We start from the raw sequence: 21,431 nt of genomic DNA, 5'->3' as shown, positions 1-21,431 counted from the left end.
CTATGGGTACGCCCTATAGTCTATCAAATTCTAACAGACTTTAAGCAATTAAATATTAGAGAAATACATTAAATATAGATATATTATACCACTCTACTAGCCTAATGTTCTGCATCTTTCCTCCTCAAAAAGCCGCATTTTGAATATTGGTATCTATTATCTCCACACAAGTTTTTTTGCTAACATGTGTTAATTTAAATACCACAAATATTTTATTATTATATACATATATGAATTTATTTGTATACATAAGTATATTTGTTTACATTTATATGTTGCTATGACTCCATAAATATAATTTTACTTGTGGCATTCTTTACATGTTTTTATTAAATATTATAAATAAATCATTCTGCAATTATTTTCACTTTTTACAATGACTTTGTTTTACAATAAAATTCTTCTTTTTATGTGCTTACTGTTTATTCATACATCTCCTTTGACGAAGTATCTGTTCAAATGTTCTTTCATTGATTTGTTTGTTTTCTTGTTGTTGAGGGATAAGACTTCTTTATGTAATCTGCATTAAGTTCCTTGTCAGATATATTATTTGCAAATATTTTCTCCTGGTGCGTGGCATGGCTTTTCATTTTTTTTTTACAGTTTCTTCCAAAGATCAAAGGTTTTTAATTTTGATTAAGACATTCTTAACTTTTTCTTGCATGGCTTGTGCTCTTCTATTTAAGAAATCATTGTCTAAACCATTGTTACAAAGATTTTCTCCTAGGCTTTCTTCAAGATACTTAACAGTTGCAGCTCTCACATTTCAGTCTATAATCAAGTTAATTTTTTGTATGGTGTAAGATGTGTCAATGTTCATTTTTTTATACAGATAATCTAGTTATTCATATTGTTGGAAAACTATCACTTCCTCATTGAATAATCTTAGCATCTTTGGCAAAAAGTAATCATCTAAGTGTGGGTCTATTTTTGGACTCAATCCTATTTAAATCATTTATATACAGATTCTTATAGCAATATCACATTGTCTTTATTATTGAACTTTTATAGTATGTGTTGAAATCAGGAAGTTTAATACTTTACACATGTTCTTTTTTTTTGAAATTAATTTTATTTTATTTAACCCAATAAAGTATTTTGCTTAACTCAATATATCCAAAATATTATCATTTTGACATGTAATCAATGTAAAAATTATTGAGACATCTTTTTTTTGTACTGTCTTCAAAATGTGGAGTGTAATTTATACGCACACCACCTGGAAACGTGGACTAGCTGACTTTCAGGTGTCAACAGCCACATATCTGATAATGCAGGTCTGGAATTACAACCTTTTAGAAGGCCACATTTCCAAGTTCTGTTCTTCTGTAAAATATCTAATTTAAACTCAACAAAACAAGATGCCTTTTCTTGATGTCCAAAGTATTTTCTATTCCCTGTAGAAAACTTGGAAAATACAGAAAATTACAGAGAAGAAAATAAAACTCCCCAGTATTCCAGGTTTTTCTCTTAGGTGTAACTAAAAACATATAGATTTGAAAAATTAGAAGCATTGTGTTAGTACTATTCTGTAATTTTCTGGCCCAGAAACTTAGCCCTCCCCTGAAGTTTTCAGGTTGTCCCATGTATGTTAGTTTGCTCTCTAAGTAGATTTTAAATCTAGAAGACAAAGGTCATGTTTCACACCATTTCTATTTACCCCAGAGAATATGAAAGAGAACATGAAACTCAATCAATAATCAGTTGAAATGACTGAAAAAAATGTTAATTAATCAACAAATATCGAGTGGGAGTGGCTTCTCTGTCCTTTTAGTTAGCAATAAACTGGATCTGAGAGTTGGACAAACCCAAGAGAAACATCTCACTTAGTCTGGAATTGCCCTCTGAACTTGGAGACAAGATCTTGCTACTTGCTAGTGGCTAAATATGAGGTGATCCATATAAAGGAGTAAAGCTCCCTCAGCCTTGTTTTTTTCCAGTGGTATAGAAGAGAAACATGTGCTTGCTGACCTTATTAATTCTCTCAACTCTCCCAGGGTCATGTGAGACCCAAATGAGATCATGTTCGAATGACACCATACATACAACAGCACTGCAAAATAAGGAAGTGTGTTGTCGTTCCTCTTTCTAACCTTGCTACACTGTGTGAACCGTGCTCTGAATATGCTTAAAATTTGTCCGCAGCCATTGATTGCATCCACTTCTTGGTAACACTCTCTAAGGTTATAGACTTTGAATGATTGGTATTTGTATTAGTTTTAAATCATTACTTTTTTAAAATAGATCTTTATTGGAGTATAATTGCTTCATAATACCATGTTAGTTTTGTTGTACAACAAAGTAAATCATTCATATGAATACATATGTCCCCATATCCCCTCCCTCTTGAGCCTCCTTCCCACTCAGCCATAAAAAGAAATGAAATTGAGTTATTTGTAATGAGGTGGCTGGAACTAGAGTCTGTTATACAGAGTGAAGTAAGTCAGAAAGAGAAAAAAAATACTGTATGCTAACACATAGATAAGGAAACTAAAAAATAAAAATAAAAAATAAATCATTACTTTTTAATAATATGTAGCTTCTCCTAGAATTTTAACCATACTTATACCAATTTTTAAATTTTTAGTAATTGGAGCTCACTGCTATTCCTTAGCTCCCTTTAATTATGACTTTCTTATTCAAATTTTTTAAAACATCTTTATTGGAGCATAATTGCTTTACAATGTTGTGTTATTTTCTGCTGTATAACAAAGTGAATCCACTATATGTATACATATATGCCCATATCCCCTCCCTCTTGTGCCTCCCTCCCACCCTCCCTATCCAACCCCTCTAGGTGGTCACAAAGTACTGAGCTGATCTCACTGTGCTATGTGGCTGCTTCCCACTGGCTATCTATTTTACATTTGGTAGTATATATATGTTAATGCTACTCTCTCACTTCGTCCCAGCTTCCCCTTAAGCCCGCCCCAGCGTCTTTATTCATGTCTTGCCACTAGGTGCATCACAACCATTTTTTTAAAAATTTCATATATATGTGTTAGCATATTGTATTTGTTTTTCTCTTTCTGAATTAACTTCACTCTGTATGACAGACTCTAGGTCCATCCACCTCACTACAAATAACTCAGTTTCATTTCTTTTTATGGCTGAGTAATATTCCATTGTGTATATATATATATATATATATATATATATATATATATATATGCCACATGTTCTTTATCCATTCATCTGTCAATGGACACTTAGGTTGCTTCAATGTCCTGGCTACTGTAAATAGTGCTGCAGTGAATATTATGGTACATGACTCTTTTTGAATTAGGTTCTCTCAGGGTATATGCCCAGTAATGGGATTGCTGGGTCATATGGTAGTTCTATTTTTAGTTTTTTAAGGAACCTCCATACTGTTCTCCATAGTGGCTGTATCAATTTACATTCCCACGAAAAGTGCAAGAGGGTTCCCTGTTCTCCACACCCTCTCCAGAATTTATTGTTTGTAGATTTTTTGATGATGGCCATTCTGACTGGTGTGAGGTGATACCTGATTGTAGTTTTGATTTGCATTTCTCTAATGATTAGTAATGTTGAACATCCTTTCATGTGTTTGATGGCAATCTGTAAATCTTCTTTGGAGAAATGTCTATTTAGGTCTTCTGCCCATTTTTGGATTGGGTTGTTTGTTTTTTGATATTGAGCTGCATAATCTGCTTGTATATTTTGGAGAGTAAACCTTTGTCAGTTGCTTCGTTTGCAAATATTTTCTCCCATTCTGAGGGTTGTCTTTTTGTCTTGTTTATGGTTTCCTTTGCTGTGCAAAAGCTTTGAAGTTTCATTAGGTTCCATTTGTTTATTTTTGTTTTTATTTCCATTTCTCTAGAAGGTGGGTCACAAAGGATCTTGCTGTGATTTATGTCATAGAGTGTTCTGCCTATGTTTTCCTCTAAGAGTTTTATAGTGTCTGGCCTTGCATTTAGGTCTTTAAACCATTTTTAGTTTATTTTTGTGTATTGTGTTAAGGTGTGTTCTAATTTCATTCTTTTACATGTAGCTGTCCATTTTTCCCAGCACCACTTATTGAAGAGGCTGTCTTTTCTCCATTATATATTCTTGCCTCCTTTATCAAAGGTAAGGTGACCATATGTGCATGGATTTGTCTCTGAGCTATCTACCCTTTTCCGTTGACCTATATTTCTGTTTTTGTGCCAGTACCATACTATCTTGATTACTGAAGCTTTGTAGTACAGTCTGAAGTCCAGGAGCCTGATTCCTCCAGCTCTGTTTTTCTTTCTCAAGATTGCTTTGGCTATTCAGGGTCTTTTGTGTTTCCATACGAATTGTGAAATTTTTTCTTCTAGTTCTGTGAAAAATGCCATTGGTAGTTTGATAGGGATTGCACTGAATCTGTAGTTTGCTTTGGGTAGTATAGTCATTTTCACAATGTTGATTCTTCTAATCCTAGAACATGGTATATCTCTCCATCTGTTTGTATCATCTTTAATTCCTTTCATCAGTGTCTTATAGTTTTCTGCATACGGGTCTTTTGTCTCCTTAGGTAGGTTTATTCCTAGGTATTTTATTCTTTTTGTTGCAATGGTAAATGGGAGTGTTTCCTTAATTTCTCTTTCAGATTTTTCATCATTAGTGTATAAGAATGCATGAGATTTCTGTGCATTAATTTTGTATCCTGCCACTTTATCAAATTCATTGATTAGCTCTAGTAGTTTTCTGGTAGAGTCTTTAGGATTCTCTGTGTATAGTATCTTGTAATGTGCAAACAGTGACAGCTTTACTTCTTCTTTTCTGATTTCAATTCCTTTTATTTATTTTTCTTCTCTGATTGCTGTGGCTAAAACTTCCAAAACTGTTGAATAATAGTGGTGAGAATGGACACCCTTGTCTTGTTCCTGACCTTAGTGGAAATTATTTTAGGTTTTTACCATTGAGAATGATGTTGGCTGTGAGTTTGTCATATGTGGCCTTTATTATGTTGAGGTAGGTTCCCTCTATACCCACTTTCTGGAGAGTTTTTATCATAAATGGGTGTTGAATTTTTCTGCATCTTTTGAGTTTATCATATGGTTTTTAATCCTTCAATTTGTTAATATGGTGTATCACATTGATTTGCATATATTGAAGAATCCCTGCATTCCTGGGATAAACTTCCCTTGAGCATGGTGTATGATCCTTTTAATGTGCTGTTGGATTCTGTTTGCTAGTATTTTCTTGAGGATTTTTGCATCTATGTTCATCAGTGATATTGACCTGTAGTTTTCTTTTTTTGTGACATCTTTGTCTGGTTTTGGTATCAGGGTGATGGTGGCCTTGTAGAATGAGTTTGGTAGTGTTCCTCCCTCTGCTATATTTTGGAAGAGTTTGACAAGTATAGGTGTTAGCTCTTCTCTAAATGTTTGATAGAATTCACCTGTGAAGCTCTCTGGTCCTGGACTTTTGTTTGTTGGAAGATTTTTAATCACAGTTTCAATTTCAGTGCTTGTGATTGGTCTTTTCATATTTTCTATTACTTCCTTGTTCAGTCTTGGAACGTTGTACTTTTCTAAGTATTTGTCCATTTCTTCCAGGTTGTCCATTTTATTGACATATAGTTGCTTGTAGTAGTCTCTCATGATCTTTGTATTTCTGCAGTGTCAATTGTTACTTCATTTTCATTTCTAATTCTGTTGATTTGAGTCTTCTTCCTTTTTTCTTGATGAGTCTGGCTAATGGTTTATCTATTTTGTTTGTCTTCTCAAAGAACCAGCTTTTAGATATATTGATCTTTGCTATTGTTTCCTTCATTCCTTTTTCATTCCTTTCCTTTTTTTTTTTTTTTTTTTTTTGGCTGCATTGGTTCTTCATTGCTGCACACGGACTTTCTCTAGTTGCAGTGAGAGGGGGCTACTCTTCCTTGTGGTGCACGGGCTTCTCATTTCAGTGGCTTCTCTTGTTGTGGAGCATGGGCTCTAGGTGCATGCTTCTGTAGTTGTGGGACATGGGCTTAGTTGCTCCATGGCATGTGGGATCATCCGGGAGCAGTGATTGAACCCATGTCTCCCACACTGGCAGCTGGATTCATAGTCACTGTGCCACCAGGGAAGTTCCTTGTCATTTATTTCTGATCTGATCTTTATGATTTCTTTTCTTCTTCTAACTTTTTTTGTTCTTCTTCTTCCTCTTTCTCTAATTGGTTTAGGTGTAAGTGTAAGTTGTTTACCTGAGATTTTTCTTGTTTCTTGAGGTAGATTTTATTGCTATAAATTTCCCTCTTAGAACTACTTTTGCTGCATCCCATAGGTTTTGGACCATCGTATTTTCATTGTCATTTGTTTCTAGGTATTTTATGACTTCCTCTTTGATTTCTTCAGTGATCTCTTGGTTATTTATTAGCGTATTGTTTAGCCTCCATGTGTTTGTAGTTTTTACAGTTTTTTTCCTGTAATTGATATCTAGTCTCATAGCGTTGTGGTTGGAAAAGACGCTTGATACAATTTCAATTTTTTAAAATTTACTGAGGCTTGATTTGTGACCCAAGATATGATCTATCCTGGAGAATGTTCCATGAGCACTTGAGAAGAAAGTGTATTCTGTTGTTTTTGGATGGAATGTCCTATAAATATCAATTAAGTCTATCTGGTCTAATGTGTCATTTAAAGCTTGTGTTTCCTTATTTATTTTCATTTTGGTTGATCTGTCCATTGGTGAAAGTGGTGTGTTAAAGTCCCCTACTATTATTGTGTTACTTTTGATTTCCCCTTTTATGGTTGTTAGCATTTGCCATATGTATTAAGATGCTCCTATGTTGGGTGCATAAATATTTACAACTATTATATCTTCTACTTCTTGTATTGATCCCTTGATCATTATGTACTGTCCTTCTTAGTATCTAGTAATAGTCTTTATATTAAAGTCTATTTTGTCTGATATGAGTACTGCTACTCCAGCTTTCTTTTGATTTCTATTTGTATGGAATATCTTTTTCCATTCCCTCACTTTCAGTCTGTATATGTCTCTAGGTCTGAAGTGGGTCTCTTGTAGACAGTATATATATAGGTCCTGTTTATGTATCCATTCAACCTGTCTGTGTGTTTTGGTTGGAGAATTTAATCCATTTACATTTAAGGTAATTATTGATATTCATGTTCCTATTACCATTTTCTTAATTGTTTTGGATTTGTTTTTGTAGTTCTTTTCCTTTTCTTGTGTTTCTTGCCTAGAGAAGTACCTTTAGCATTTGTTGTAAAGCAGGTTTGGTGGTGCTGAATTCTCTTAGCTTTTGCTTCTCTGTAAAGATTTTAATTTCTCCATCGAATCTGAATGAGATCCGTGCTGGGTAGAGTAATCTTGGTTGTAGGTTTTTCCCTTTCAGTACTTTAAATATGTCCTGCCACTTCTTTCTGGCTTAAAGAGCTTCTGCTGAAAGATCAGCTGTTAACCTTATGAGGATTCCCTTTTATGTTATTTGTCGCTTTTTCCTTGCTGCTTTTAATATTTTTTCTTTGTACTTAGTTTTTGATAGTTTGATAATATGTGTCTTGGCATATTTCTCCTTGGATTTATCCTGTATGGGACTCTCTGCACTTGGATTTATCCTGTATGAGACTCTCCAAGTCTCTGCGCTTTTTGGACTTGGCTTTCTTTTCCCATGTTATGGAAGTTTTCGACTATAATCTCTTCAAATATTTTCTCAGATACTTTCTTTTTCTCTTCTTCTTCTGGGACCCCTATAATTTCTATGTTGGTGCATTTAATATTCTCCCAGAGGTCTCTGAGACTGTCCTCAATTCTTTTCATTCTTTTTTCTTGATTCTGCTCTGTGGTAGTTATTTCTACTATTGTATCTTCCAGGTCACTTATCTGTTCCTCTGCCTCAGTGATTCTGCTATTGATTCCTTCTAGAGAATTTTAAATTTAATTTCTTGTGTTGTTCATCATTGTTTGTTTGTTCTTTAGTTCTTATAGGTCCTTGTTAAATGTTTCTTGTATTTTCTCCATTCTATTTCCAAGATTTTGGATCATCTTTACTATCAATACTCTGAATTCTTTTTCAGGTAGCCTGACTATTTCGTCTTCATTTGTTTGGTCTGGTGGGTTTTTACTTTGCTCATTCATTCGCTGCATATTTCTTTGTCTTCTCAGTTTGTTTAACTTACAGTGCTTGGGGTCTCCTTTTCTCAGGCTGCAGGTTCATAATTCCCATTGTTTTTGGTGTCTGCCCCCAGTGGGTGAGGTTGGTTCTGTGGCTTGTGTTGGCTTCCTGGTGTAGGGGACTTGTGCCTGTGTCCTGGTGGGTGGGGCTGGACCTTGTCCTTCAGGTGGGCAGGGCCTTATCCGGTGGTGTGTTTTGGGGTGCCTGTGAACTTAGTATGACTTTAGGCAGCCTCTCTGATAATGGGTTGGGTTGTGTTCCTGTTTTACTAGTTGTTTGACATGGGGTATCCAGCACTGGAGCTTCCTCTCCATCGGGTGGATCTGGGTCTTAGTGTTGAGACAGAGATCTCTGGGAGAGCTCTTGCTGATTGATATTATGTGGGGCCAGGAGGTCTCTGGTGGTCCAATGTCCTGGGCTCAGCTCTCCCTCCTTGGAGCATCAGGCCTGACACCCGGCCGGAGCACCAAGACCCTACCTGCCACACAGCTTGGAAAAAAAGGAAGAAAAAAAATGAACAGATATAACCCCAAACCAAATGGTAAAAGCAAACTAAACAGACAAAATCACACAAAGAAACATACACATACACACTCACCAAAAGAGAAAAAAGGAAAACAAATAAAAAATAATAAAATAAAGAAAAAAAATAAAAAAAGAGAGCAACCGAACCAATAAACAAATCCACCAATGATAACAAGCACTACAAACTAAACTAAGATAAACATAAAGCCAGAAACAAATTAGATGCAGAAAGAAAGCCCCAAGTCTACAATTGCTCCCAAAGTCCACCACCTCCATTTTGGGAACATTCTTTGTCTATTCAGGTATTCCACAGTTGCAGGGTTTATCAAGTTGATTGTAGAGATTTAATCTGCTGCTCCTGAGGCTGCACGGAGAAATTTCCCTTTCTCTTCTTTGTTCGCACAGCTCCTGGGGTTCAGCTTTGATTTTGGCCCCGCCTCTGCATGTAGGCCACCTTCAGGCGTCTGTTCCCTTCCCAGACAGGAAGGGGTTAAAGCAGCAGCTGATTAGGGCTCTCTTGCTCACTCAGGCCAGAGAGAGGGAGTGGAACAGCTGTCATAATTGGAATGCAGGGCTAGCCTGCTGTGGCAGAGGCCGGCGTGACATTGCAACAGCCTTAGGCGCACCGTGTGTTCTCCTGGGGAAATTGTTCCTGGATCATGGGACCCTGGCAGTGGCGGGCTGCACAGGCTCCCGGTGGGGTGTGGGTAGTGACCTGTGTTTGTACACAGGATTCTTGTGGCAGCAGCAGCAGCATTAGTGGTTCATGCCTGTCTCTGGGGTCTGAGCTGATAGCCATGGTTCATGCTGTCTCTGGAGCTTGCTTAGGTGGTGCTCTACCTTCTGTAGGCACACAGAGCAGGAATCCCCTCTACTCGAGCACCCCAAAACAATGGTTTCTTGCCTTTCTAGAAGGTCTAGAGATTTTCCCGGACTCCCTCCCGGCTAGCTGTGGTGCACTAGCCCCTTCAGGCTGTCTTCATGCAGCCAACCCCAGTCCTCTCCCTGGGGTCTGACCTCCAAAGCCCAAGCCTCAGCTCCCAGCCCCCACCCACCCCAATGGGTGAGCAGAGAAGTGTCTCAGGTTGGTGAGTGCTGATTGGCACTGATCCTGTGTGGGAATCTCTCCACTTTGCCCTCTGCAACCCTGTTGCTGCACTCTCCTCCGTGGCTCTGAAGCTTCCCCTCATCCCCCCCAGTGAAGGGTCTTCCTAGTGTCTAGAAACTTTTCCTCCTTCACAGCTCCCTCCCAGAGGTGCAGGTCCCATCCCTATTCTTTTGTTTCTGTTTTTTTTTTTTCTTTTGCCCTATCCAGGTACGTGGGGATTTTCTTGCCTTTTAGGAAGTCTGAGGTCTTCTGCCAGCGTTCAGTAGGTGTTCTGTAGGAGTTGTTCCACATGTAGATGTATTTTTGATGTATTTGTGGGGAGGAAGGTGATCTCCACGTCTTACTCCTCCACCATCTTGAAGGTTCCTCCTCTACGTGTTCTTCTTTTTCAAAATTATTTTGCTTATTCTAGGTTCTCTGCTTTTTCATATAAATTAAAAAATTGTGTTGGAAATTTTTTTGAAAAATAAAATAGCCTGAAAAGATATGTATTGAGCTAGCATTGACAGCCTTGTATTTATTTAGGTCACCTTTAATTTCTCTTGGCAAAGATTTATAGTTTTCAGTGTTTTATTCCTGGTATGTATTCACTATTTATTCCTAGTGTCTTGGTCTGTTGGAACTGCTATAACAGAATGTCATTGACTGAGTGGCTTATAAACAACAGAAATTTATTTCTCGCAGTTCTAGAGGCTGGAAAGTCCAAGATCAAGGCACTGGCAGATTGTGTGTCTGGTGAGGTCCCACTTCCTGATTCACAGAAGACTGTCTTCTTGCTGTTTCTTAACCTTAATGAAGGGGGTGAGTGAGCTCTTGGGGGTCCCTTTTATAAGAACACTAACTCCATTCATGAGGACTACACTCTCAAGACCTAAGTACCTCCCCAAAGCCCCACCTCCTAATACCATCACATTGTGGGGTTAGGATTTCAACACATGACCTGGGGTGGGGAGGACATAAACATTCACTCCATAATACCTTCTATGCTGAAATATATTATATTCACTTCTTTTTCTTTTTGAAAAATCTGAACTGTATTTCTTTCTGAAAAAAAATCCTTCCATAATCAATTAGAAAACAATTTTTTTTATTGTAGTATAGTTGCTTTACAATGTTGTGTTAGTTTCTGCTGCACAGCAAAGTGAATCAGTTATATGTATACATATATTCACTCTTTTTTAGATTTCCTTCCCATTCAGGTCACCACAGATCACTGAGTAGAGTTCCCAGTGTTACACAGTATGTTCTCATTAGTTATCTATTTTATACATAGTAGTGTACATACGTCAATCCCAGTCTCCCAATTCGTCCCACCCCCTCCCCCCATTCCCCGCTTGGTAGCTGTAAGTTTGTTCTCTGCATCTGTGTCTCTATTTCTCCTTTGCAGATAAGTTCATCTGTACCATTTTTCTAGATTCCACATATAAGCAATATTATACAATATTTGTTTTGCTCTTTCTGACTTACTTCACTCAATATGACCATCTCTAGGTCCATTCACGTCTCTGCAAATGGCACTATTTCATTCCTTTTTATGGCTGAGTAATATTCCATTGTATATATGTACCACATCTTCTTTATGCATTCCTCTGTCAATGGACATTTAGGTTGCTTCCATGTCCTGGCTATTGTAAATAGTGCTGCAATGGACATCAGGGTGCCTGTATCCTTTTGAATTATGGTTTTCTCCAGATATAGGCCCTAGGAGTGGGATTACTGGGTCATATGGTAACTCTATTTTCAGTTTTTTAAGGAACCTCCATACTGTTTTCCATAATGGCTGTACCAATTTACATTCCCACCAACAGTGTACGAGGTTTCTTTTTTCTCCATACCCTCCCCAGCATTTATTGTTTGTAGGTATTTTGATGATGGCCATTCTGACCAGTGTAAGGTGATACCTCATTGTATTTTTGATTTGCATTTCTCTAATAATTAGCAATGTTGAGCATTTTTTCATGTGCCTTTTGGCTATCTGTATTTCTTCTTTGAAGAAATGTCTATTTAGATTTTCTGCCCATTTTTTGAACGGGTTGTTTGTTCTTTGGATGTTGAGAAAAAATTATTTTTATTAAGTAAATATATGCAATGATGGGTAGGCTGGTCTTAAGCAAGTCTCCCCTTAGGTAAACTGAGACCACTACCCTAGATGATCTCTAAGGTTCCTTCCATCTCTGATTTTCAGAATTAATTCATCACACTTGTTCCTGTAATCAATTTCTTTCCACTACACCACTCTGACTGCTGCTCAGAGATGGGACTTTCACAGTTTAACTTTTTTTGGGGGGGAGTTATTTAAAATACAAAATTATGGTTTGGGGTCACTGGGGCCATGAATTCTGACAGTGAAAAACCAGAAAAAAATTCCTAGATGAAGCTGGTAGACAACCCAAGTCACAACTACACAAACCAGGTGCATGTTTGTATTTGGGTCCATTCATTTGAGAGAAAAATTTACAGACAAAACTCTAAATTCTAGGTGAGACATTTCACAGTCATTCAGGAACTGTTAGGAGAAGTTGAGATTTTGAGAACAAATCTGGAGAACAGAATCTTGAGAAGAACATGATAAAACACAGGGGTTGGTGTCCTTCAAGAATTTCAAAAACTACTGTATTGAAAAGAAAGTTATGATAACAATACATTCCCATGAACAGTGTAGGAGGTTTCTCTCTCCAGCATTTATTGTTTGTAGGTACTTTGATGATGGCCATTCTGACCAGTGTGAGGTGATACCTCATTGTGGTTTTGGTTTGCATTTCTCTAATAATTAGTGATGTTGAGCATATTTTCATGTGCTTTTTGGCTATCTATATGTCTTCTTTGGTGAAATGTCTATTTAGGTCTTCTGCCCATTTTTTGATTGGGTTGTTTATTTTCTTGATATTGAGCTGCATGAACTGTTTGTATATTTTGGGGATTAATCCCTTGTCAGTTGCTTCGTTTGCAAATATTGTTTTTTCCCATTCTGAGTGTTGTCTTTTCGCTTTGTTTATGGTTTCCTTTACTGTGCAAAAGCTTTAAAGTTTCATTAGGTCCTATTTGTTTATTTTTGTTTTTAGTTTCATTACTCTAGGTAGTGGGTCAAAAAAGATCTTGCTGTGATTTATGTCAAAGAGTGTTCTGCCTATATTTTCCTCTAAGAGTTTTATAGTATCTGGTCTTACATTTAGATCTTTAATCCATTTTGGATTTATTTTTGTGTATGGTGTTAGACAGTGTTCTAATTTCATTCTTTTACATATAGCTGTCCATTCCTAGCACCACTTATTGAAGAGACTGTCTTCTCTCCATTGTATATTCTTGCCTCCTTTGTCAAAGATTAGGTGGCCAAAGGTGCATGGGTTTATCTCTGGGCTTTCTATCCTGTTCCATTGATCTATATTTATGTTTTTTTGCCAGTACCATACTGTTTTGATTACTGTAGCTTTGTAGTATAGTCTGAAATCAGGGAGCTTGATTCCTCCAGCTCCATTTTTCTTTCTCAAGATTGCTTTCACTATTCGAGGTCTTTTTTGTTTCCATACAAAATGTAAAATGCTTTGTTCTAATTCTGTGGAAAATGCCCTTGGTAATTTGATAGGGATTGCATTGATTCTGTAGATTGCTTTGGGCAGTGTATTTTCACAATATTCCAATCCAAGAACATGGTATGTCTCTCCATCTGTTTGTGTCATCTTTGATTTCTTTCATCAATGTCATAGTTTTCTGAGTACAGGTCTTTTGCCTCCTTAGGAAGGTTTATTCTTAGGTATTTTATTATTTTTGATGCAATGGTAAATGGGATTGTTTCCTTAATCTCTCTTTCTGATCTTTCATTGTTAGTGTATAGGAATGCGATAGATTTCTGTGTACTAATTTTGTATCCTGCAACTTTACCAAATTCATTGATGAGCTCTAGTAGTTTTCTGGTGGCATCTTTAGGATTTTCTATGTATAGTATCATGTCATCTGCAAACAGTGACAGTTTTACTTCTTCTTTTCCAATTTGAATTCCTTTTATTTCTTTTTCTTCTGTGATAGCCATGGCTAGGTCTTCCGAAACTATGTTGAATAAAAGTGACAAGAGTGGATACCCTTGATTTGTTCCTGATCTTAGAGGAAACGCTTTCAGCTTTTCACCACTAAGTATGATGTTAGCTGTAGGTTTGTCAAAGATGGCCTTTATTTTGTTGAGGTAGGTTCCCTCTAGGCCCACTTTCTGGAGAGTTTTTTAATCAAAAATGGGTGTTGAACTTTGTCAAAAGCTTTTTCTGCATCTATTGAGATGATCATATGGTTTTTATTCTTTGATTTGTTATTATGGTGTAGCACATTGTTTGATTTGCATAGTTTGAAGAATACTTGCACCCCTGGGATAAATCCCACTTGATCAGGGTGTATAATCCTTTTAATGTGTTCTTAGACTTGGTTTGTTAGTATTTTGTTGAGTATTTTTGCATCTATGTTCATCAGTGATATTGGACTGTAATTTTCTTTTTTTTTGATATCTTTGTCTGGTTTTAGTATCAGGATGATGCTGGCCTTGTAGAATGAGCTTGGGAGTGTTCCTTCCTCTGCAGTTTTTTGGAAGAGTTTCAGGACACTATGTCTTAATTCTTTTCTGAATGTTTGATAGAATTCACCTGTGAAGCCATCTGGGCCTGGACTTTTGTTTGTTGGAAGATTTTTAATCACAGTTTCAATTTCAGTACTTGTGATTGGTCTGTTCATACTTTCTATTTGTTCCTGGTTCAGTCTGGGAAGGTTGTATCTTTCTAAGAATTTGTCCATTTCTTCTAGGTTGTCTATTTTATTGGCTTATAGTTACCTTGTAGTAATGTCTTTGGATCCTTTGTATTTCTGTGGTGTCCATTGTAACTTCTCCTTTTTCATTTCTAATTTTATTGATTTGAATCCTCTCCCTTTTTTTCTTGATGAGTCTGGTTAAAGGTTTATCAATTTTGTTTATTTTCTCAAAGAACCGTCTATTAATTTCCTTGATTTTTTGCTATTGTTCTCTTCATTTCTATTTCATTTATTTCTGCTCTGATCGTTACAATTTCTTTTCTTCTACTAACTTTGGGTTTTGCTTGTTCTTCCTTCTCTAGTTGCTTTAGGTGTAAGGATAGGTTGTTTATTTGAGATTTTTCTTGTTTCTTGAGGTAGGATTGTATTGCTATAAACTTCCCTCTTACAACTGCTTTTGCTGCATCCCATAGGTTTTGGGTCATTGTGTTTTCATTGTTATTTGCCTGTAGGTATTTTTTGATTTCCTCTTTGATTTCTTCAGTGATCTCTTAGTTATTTAGTAGCATATTGTTTAGCCTCCATGTGTTTGTATTTTTTACAGTCTTTTTTTTCCTGTAATTGATTTCTAATCTCAGAGCATTGTGGTCAGAAAAGATGCTTGATATGATTTCAATTTTCTTAAATTTACTGAGGCTTGATTTGTGACCCAAGATGTGATCTATCCTGGAGAATGTTCTGTGTGCACTTGAGAAGAAAGTGTATTCTGCTGCTTTTGGATGGAATGTCCTATAAATATCAATTAAGTCTAACTGGTCTAACGTGTCATTTAAGGTTTGTGTTTCTTTATTAATTATCTGTCTGGATGATCTATCCATTGGTATAAGTAGGGTATTAAAGTCCTCCACTATTATTGTGTTACTGTCCATTTCCCATAAGAACACTCATTTAAACTTATTACAATTTGTTTTAATCATCTTTTTCTTCCTCATTTTTGTTTTCTTGGTTTATTATTCTCTGATAGAGGCACATAAAATATTCTCATATAATTTGGATTTTATAATTTCTCCTTGTAATTCTTTCATTGAAATTTATTTTTATAAATATTTAAAGTGTTTAAAAATTTTATAAATATTTAAATATGTATAATTTTCTAGTTTTTCCTCTTTTAATGAATTTGATGTAGAATTTATTTTATCCCCAGTAATACTTAACACCAGCTGGCTAGATTGTGAATTCCTTGAAGGCAAGCTTAGCTGATTCATCTCTGGGTCCTCAGTGCTTTGGTCTAGGGCAGTGGCTGGAGTACAGGAAGTAATCATAATGATTAGTCATCCTCAATCTGAATAGCCTGGTAGACTGATCTAAACTACCTGGGATGAAATGAGAGTTATAATATCTGTAAGCAGGTTTTCTCTATGTGTTCTGCACTCTTCATCTATGATTTTATGAACATTTCTCTATATTAGGAGTTGGCAAACTTTTTTCTGTAAAGGGTCAGATAGTAAATATTTCAGGCTTTATGGACTGTGTGATCTTTGTCACAAATACTCAGCTCTAACATTGCAGAGGAAAGCAGTCCTAAATAAATTAGCACAGCTATGGTTAATTAAAACTTTATACACAAAAACAAGTGGCAGGCTGAATTTGTCGACCCCTGCTCTATATTGTTGGATTATCTTCAAAAACGTCTATAGAATTTTCTGGACTATGAATACATCATAATTTATTTAACCAATTTTCTATTGTTGTGCATTAAGACAGTTTTTCTTTTTCATTATTATAAACAACCTTGAAATATGAGCTCCTACATACAAAAGTGTCAGCTTGTTTGATTTTCTCATAAAATGTTATTTCCCTGGCACATGGTACATGCTCAATAAATACTTATTGATTAAACAAATTAAAACATTTCTATTGTAGCAAACTCATTTCACTGAGTATTGTGGATGTAAGTTGATGTGAAGAAGGTCAAGTTTGCCTGGAGAATTTCACACTCTGGAGAAACAAAGCAGATTTGTTGCTTTCTAGCTGGGGATCTCAGTCAAGTCAAATGACCTCTTTGAGTCTCAGTTTCCACAGTTCAAAAAGAGGAAGTAATAACTTCCTCAGAGATGTGCTGTGAAGGTTGGATGACATCAAGTGTGAATGTTTGGGAAAGGCTTGTTTTAAGAAGTCAGAGTTACCAGGATGATTCCATGTAATTCAGTCACATTTTCCTTTTTTATTCAAAATTTTACTTGTCCACAGCATGAAGGCTTTGAGGCTTTGGCCTGTGGGCCATTGGAAATTTACATTAATTTGCATAAATTTGCATGAGGAAATTACTGCCTGTAGCATCATTATTGTTAAGTTACTTAGATATCAGCTTTCATGGCATACATTAAAAAAAAAAAAAAAAAAACAGTTCCAAATTCCCTGCTCACTTCCCTGGCCAGAGCCCAGAAATGTCAGGTCAGGGATTGGTATATTCTGGACAAAAAGAACTGCCAATTTCACCCTAGAATTGTGTGTTCCAAATAAGAAAACAGATCCACTAACACTTGAACAACCTAGAGTATCAGTTTGACATCCCCAGTGCCACTTTTGAGGAAGAAATTTGGATAATTTGGATAGTTTGATAATCAGAAGAAATTTGGATAATTTGGATAGTTTGATAATCAAACACAAGTTGTTTCCTATTTATTTTCCATACAAATGACCTGAGAAAAATTTATTGTTTTATTTTTATAAGAAAAAAGCTAAACATGATTCAATGATTAAAATATGTATGTATATCCATGCATTATATATATGTTATGTATGATTCAATTATATATATATATACATATTATACCACAACCAAGACTCAAAGTACTTTGAAAAAATATTATCTTTTTGTAGATCAGTTGCTAGGATTACTGATCTGTAGAAAATAACTGAAAAGAATATTCTAAATCAATAGGCAGTCATTCAATGATCTTTCTGCAGACAACATAAAAGTGAACTACAGGCAATATACACAAAGAAAATCAGCTTCCCAGTTCTTAACAATAACTAAAATTTGCACATACTTTCCCCATTAGTTATAAATCTATTATCCAAATTTCACAGAAACACTATGACAAAAAGGTCACTTAATTATTTGTTCATTTACCCACTCAAGGATAATTACTGCAAGGGTAATTAAGGCTTGCCGAAGTTAAATGACTTGACCAAATGTGCAGTGTTAATAAGATGGGAGTCTCTCTTCATCATCTTGGGTAGTCACTTCCCATGATATGCTTGTCTTGGTCACGTGACTGACCTTGCCCAATAGGAAATGAGATACAAGAGAGGCTTGAAAAGTGCTTGCACATTGGAGCTTAACCTCTTCCTACTGCACTTGGAACCCTGAAACCACCACATGTATGAGTCTAAACCAGCCTGTTGGAGGATGAGAGCCCACACTGAGGGGAACAAAGGTGCTCCAGCTGATAGTTTAGCCAGTCTCCAGACAGCTTGCCAACCATCAGACATGTGAAGAAGGCTATCACCCAGATCATCCAACCACCAGCTGAGCTGCCAGTTTTCTGGGGAAGCATGAGAGAGATCAACAAGCCATTGCAGCCTGAAAACCATCCAACTACCTGCAGGACTGTGAACTAAATAAAAGGATTGTTGTTTTAAGCCACTACATTTTGGGTTGGTTTGTTACATAACAAAGCTAACAGACACCGACATGAACCCTTTCTTCTCATTCCAATCCTATGTAACTGGAATAGCATCTAGGACATGATAGGTACTCAATAAATATTTGTATCAAAGACAGCCTGGCTTAGTACTTAAGAGACCTCTTGTCTATGAAGCTGTGTCTCAGTTTCCTCATTTACTACTAAAAAATACCACCTTACAGGATTGTTCTGAGAGATAAATGAGTTGATATATGTAAAGTATTTAGAAAAAAGGCATTTTTCATTTTTCAATTGTACTGCCTAGTTTCATTGTACAATTGTACAATGCCCAGCATATGGTAAGTTCCCAATGTATGCCTGCTCTGATTATTATGTGATACTAACAATTTTATTACCAGGCAACTTATTTTTAAGTTACTAACATAAATGAAGATAAATCACAGCCAACATCATAAACATTATTTATTTAACATCTAGTATGTGCCAGGCTCTGTCCTAAACTTTTTTTCCTAAACTTTTATCCTGTATATTTTTATTTACTTGTAATACTCTTCTGAGATATTATTTCTCCCCTTTTACAGATAATCAGCTAGTGGTTGAGAGATTATAAGTCACTTGCCTCAGGGTCACACAGATAATAAGTGACAAAGCCTGAATTTGAACGTGGATCTCTTTGCCGCCAATGTCCTTGCTGTTTCAGAAAATACACAGAAAGCACACTTACACACGCACACACACACACACACACGGACAGCTCTTTATGGAACAATGTTACTGGATAGCCTGATTATTTCGATGTCTCTCCCCCAACAATAGCAACAGCAACTTTTAGAAACTACGGGTCTTTCAGGCCTAAGAAATTTAATGATAGTATCTAGTGCATGCATGAGTCAGTCCCTCTCAAAAGTTCAGCTAAATAGCTACCTAGAAGATCATTGCCTAGCTTGGATAAAATAAAAATCACAACCTAATTCTCATTTGAAGTTGTACCCTACAGACGATGGTTAACTAGACAGTTTTGAGAAGGGATCTGGGAATCTGAGTTGAAATGGGAATATCCCTGGGCTGGAATTACAGTGTCTGCAGTTAGGCAGGGAGGCAAAGGGCAGGGCTTAAATGAGAGTTCTGGATTCTGATGGTCACTTACTAGCCTGTGCCTCTGTTTCTTTGTACTGGGGATAAGGCCTATAACTTTCTTGTGGTGAGGAGGAAATTATATAAATGTAATTGAATGGCTTATAGTCATCCACTTTATGGTTGTCAACTATTATTCCATTACTTATTATATTATTATATTTGTCTATCACCTTTAAAAATTTTTAGTAGCCACAGTTTTTGTGCCCTTGATTTGGGGCATATAGCAGTCAATTATAGAAAATGACAGAGAAGTGCTGTTTTTTAAAAATTATTTTTCCTCTTTCTTTTTACTTTTAATGAGTGCCAACTGTTTCTGGCCCAGTGCTAGGTATGTAGGAGACAGAAATATGTAGAGTATGTGTCCTACTTTTAAAGGTCTCCTAGGGCAGGAATGACTATAAGCATGTGAATGTGTTAAAATTTAAATAAACGCTATGTGCCAGATCCTGTTGTAAGCACTTTTCAGATATTAAAATATTAACTAATTTAATCTCCATAATAACCCAGCAAGGCTGGCACCACTGTTTCCTTTCCCAGTTGTTAAATGAAAAGAGAAGTTAGGTTAACTTACACATGGCTCCGGCTCCCAGCTAGTGTATGATGAGCCAGAGTTTGAACATGTGCAGTCCAGCTACTGAATCCTGACCACATGAACCTTGCTACAAATAACTATTACAAAAATAACATTGAAACCTAACAGTATTGCACAAGATTTGGAAACCAAATATTGCATGATCATGCACATACATGGGTGAGGACAGCCTGTGAAGTGGAGAATTCTCAGATCACACCCAAAATTCAAGCTGAGCTGCGCAGATTGAATGGGATTTTTCAGGTATACTTTTGTGCAGATATAATTTTCCAGTTGGAGGTGAAAGTGTTTGTAAATGTGTAGGGATGGGAAATAACATAGCAGATTTTTAATGGCTGCATATGTAGGTTTTCCTTGGCTAGGTAAAGGGAAGCAGAGAACCATGAGTTCAGAAAGGTTAGGGATGGCTTAACATTCTTTCTTCAGTGCTGTGACTTTCAAACTCTCTTCTTGCATTTGACACTGGGAGTGAAAACTCTAAACCGATACTGAAAAGCCATGCAATCATGTCATTCCAGAAATTCCCATGTACATTAAGGAACCGGGGTTCCTTAATGGCAAACTGGGGTTTGCCATTCCCAATACAAGATATAAATACCATGTAGCGTGTGAGTGGGAGATTGCGAGGAGGTGAAACCCTTGATGTTGATTTTTTTTTTCTACTTAATGGTGCTATAAGTAAGACAAATTTGATCAGAAAATAGGTCAACCTATCAGTGATTGGGATACAGATGTTTCCCAGTTGGAAAGATGAACATAAAAGAATAACAGATAATTGATTCAAGTGCACCAGTGTTTGGAGTGATAGCAGGAGCATGGCACCTGAACATAATTTTACATATTTTAAGGACTATTGTATTATTTCTACATTTGCAAGCAGCTCCAGGAAAATTGTGCATGAAAAATCAATGAGGACCTAATGCATCAAGTGGGAAAGCTTATGATAATATGGGGTGATCATCTCACACAGGGTAGAATACTCTGAGAGAGCTTTTGCTGTTTATCTATCTATCTATCTATCTATCATCTATCTATCTATCTATCTATCTATCTATCTATATCTATCATCTACCTATCTCTCTATCTATCATCTATCATCTCTATCGAACAGCTATCTAGCTATCATCTATCTAAGTCTTAACTACTTATCTATATATTATTTTTATTGGGAAATATTTCAAGCATTCAGAAAAATACAGAAGTTATTCTAACAATTGCTATTTTCTTTTAAACAATGAAACAATAATAACAGGTGAGTACTAAGTAGATTCTAAGATACAGTATGAATACTTTGGAATTCTGGAGGTAAATTCTCTGACTGGCATCTATATTTGAAACCTGGATACACAGTAGTTGCAGAAATAGCTTGTCGTTACCCAGCAGGCTCCATCAGAACCTACTTGGTCCCCCCATCCACCATGCCTTCCCTACTCTGATGGTGATCATACACTATCATCATCTTCCTATGAAAGTGCCCTGCTGATTCTGTCCCCTTGCAGAAGACCCTACAGTTTTTCCCTGTTGTTTTTCAGACACTTTCACATCCTTAAGGCTTGAAAGCCAATCTTTTCTCATGGCTTA

Source organism: Balaenoptera acutorostrata, chromosome 3 (genome assembly GCF_949987535.1).
Source record: "Balaenoptera acutorostrata chromosome 3, mBalAcu1.1, whole genome shotgun sequence".
NCBI lineage: Eukaryota > Metazoa > Chordata > Mammalia > Artiodactyla > Balaenopteridae > Balaenoptera > Balaenoptera acutorostrata.
Note: the sequence above shows the minus strand (reverse complement) of the source record.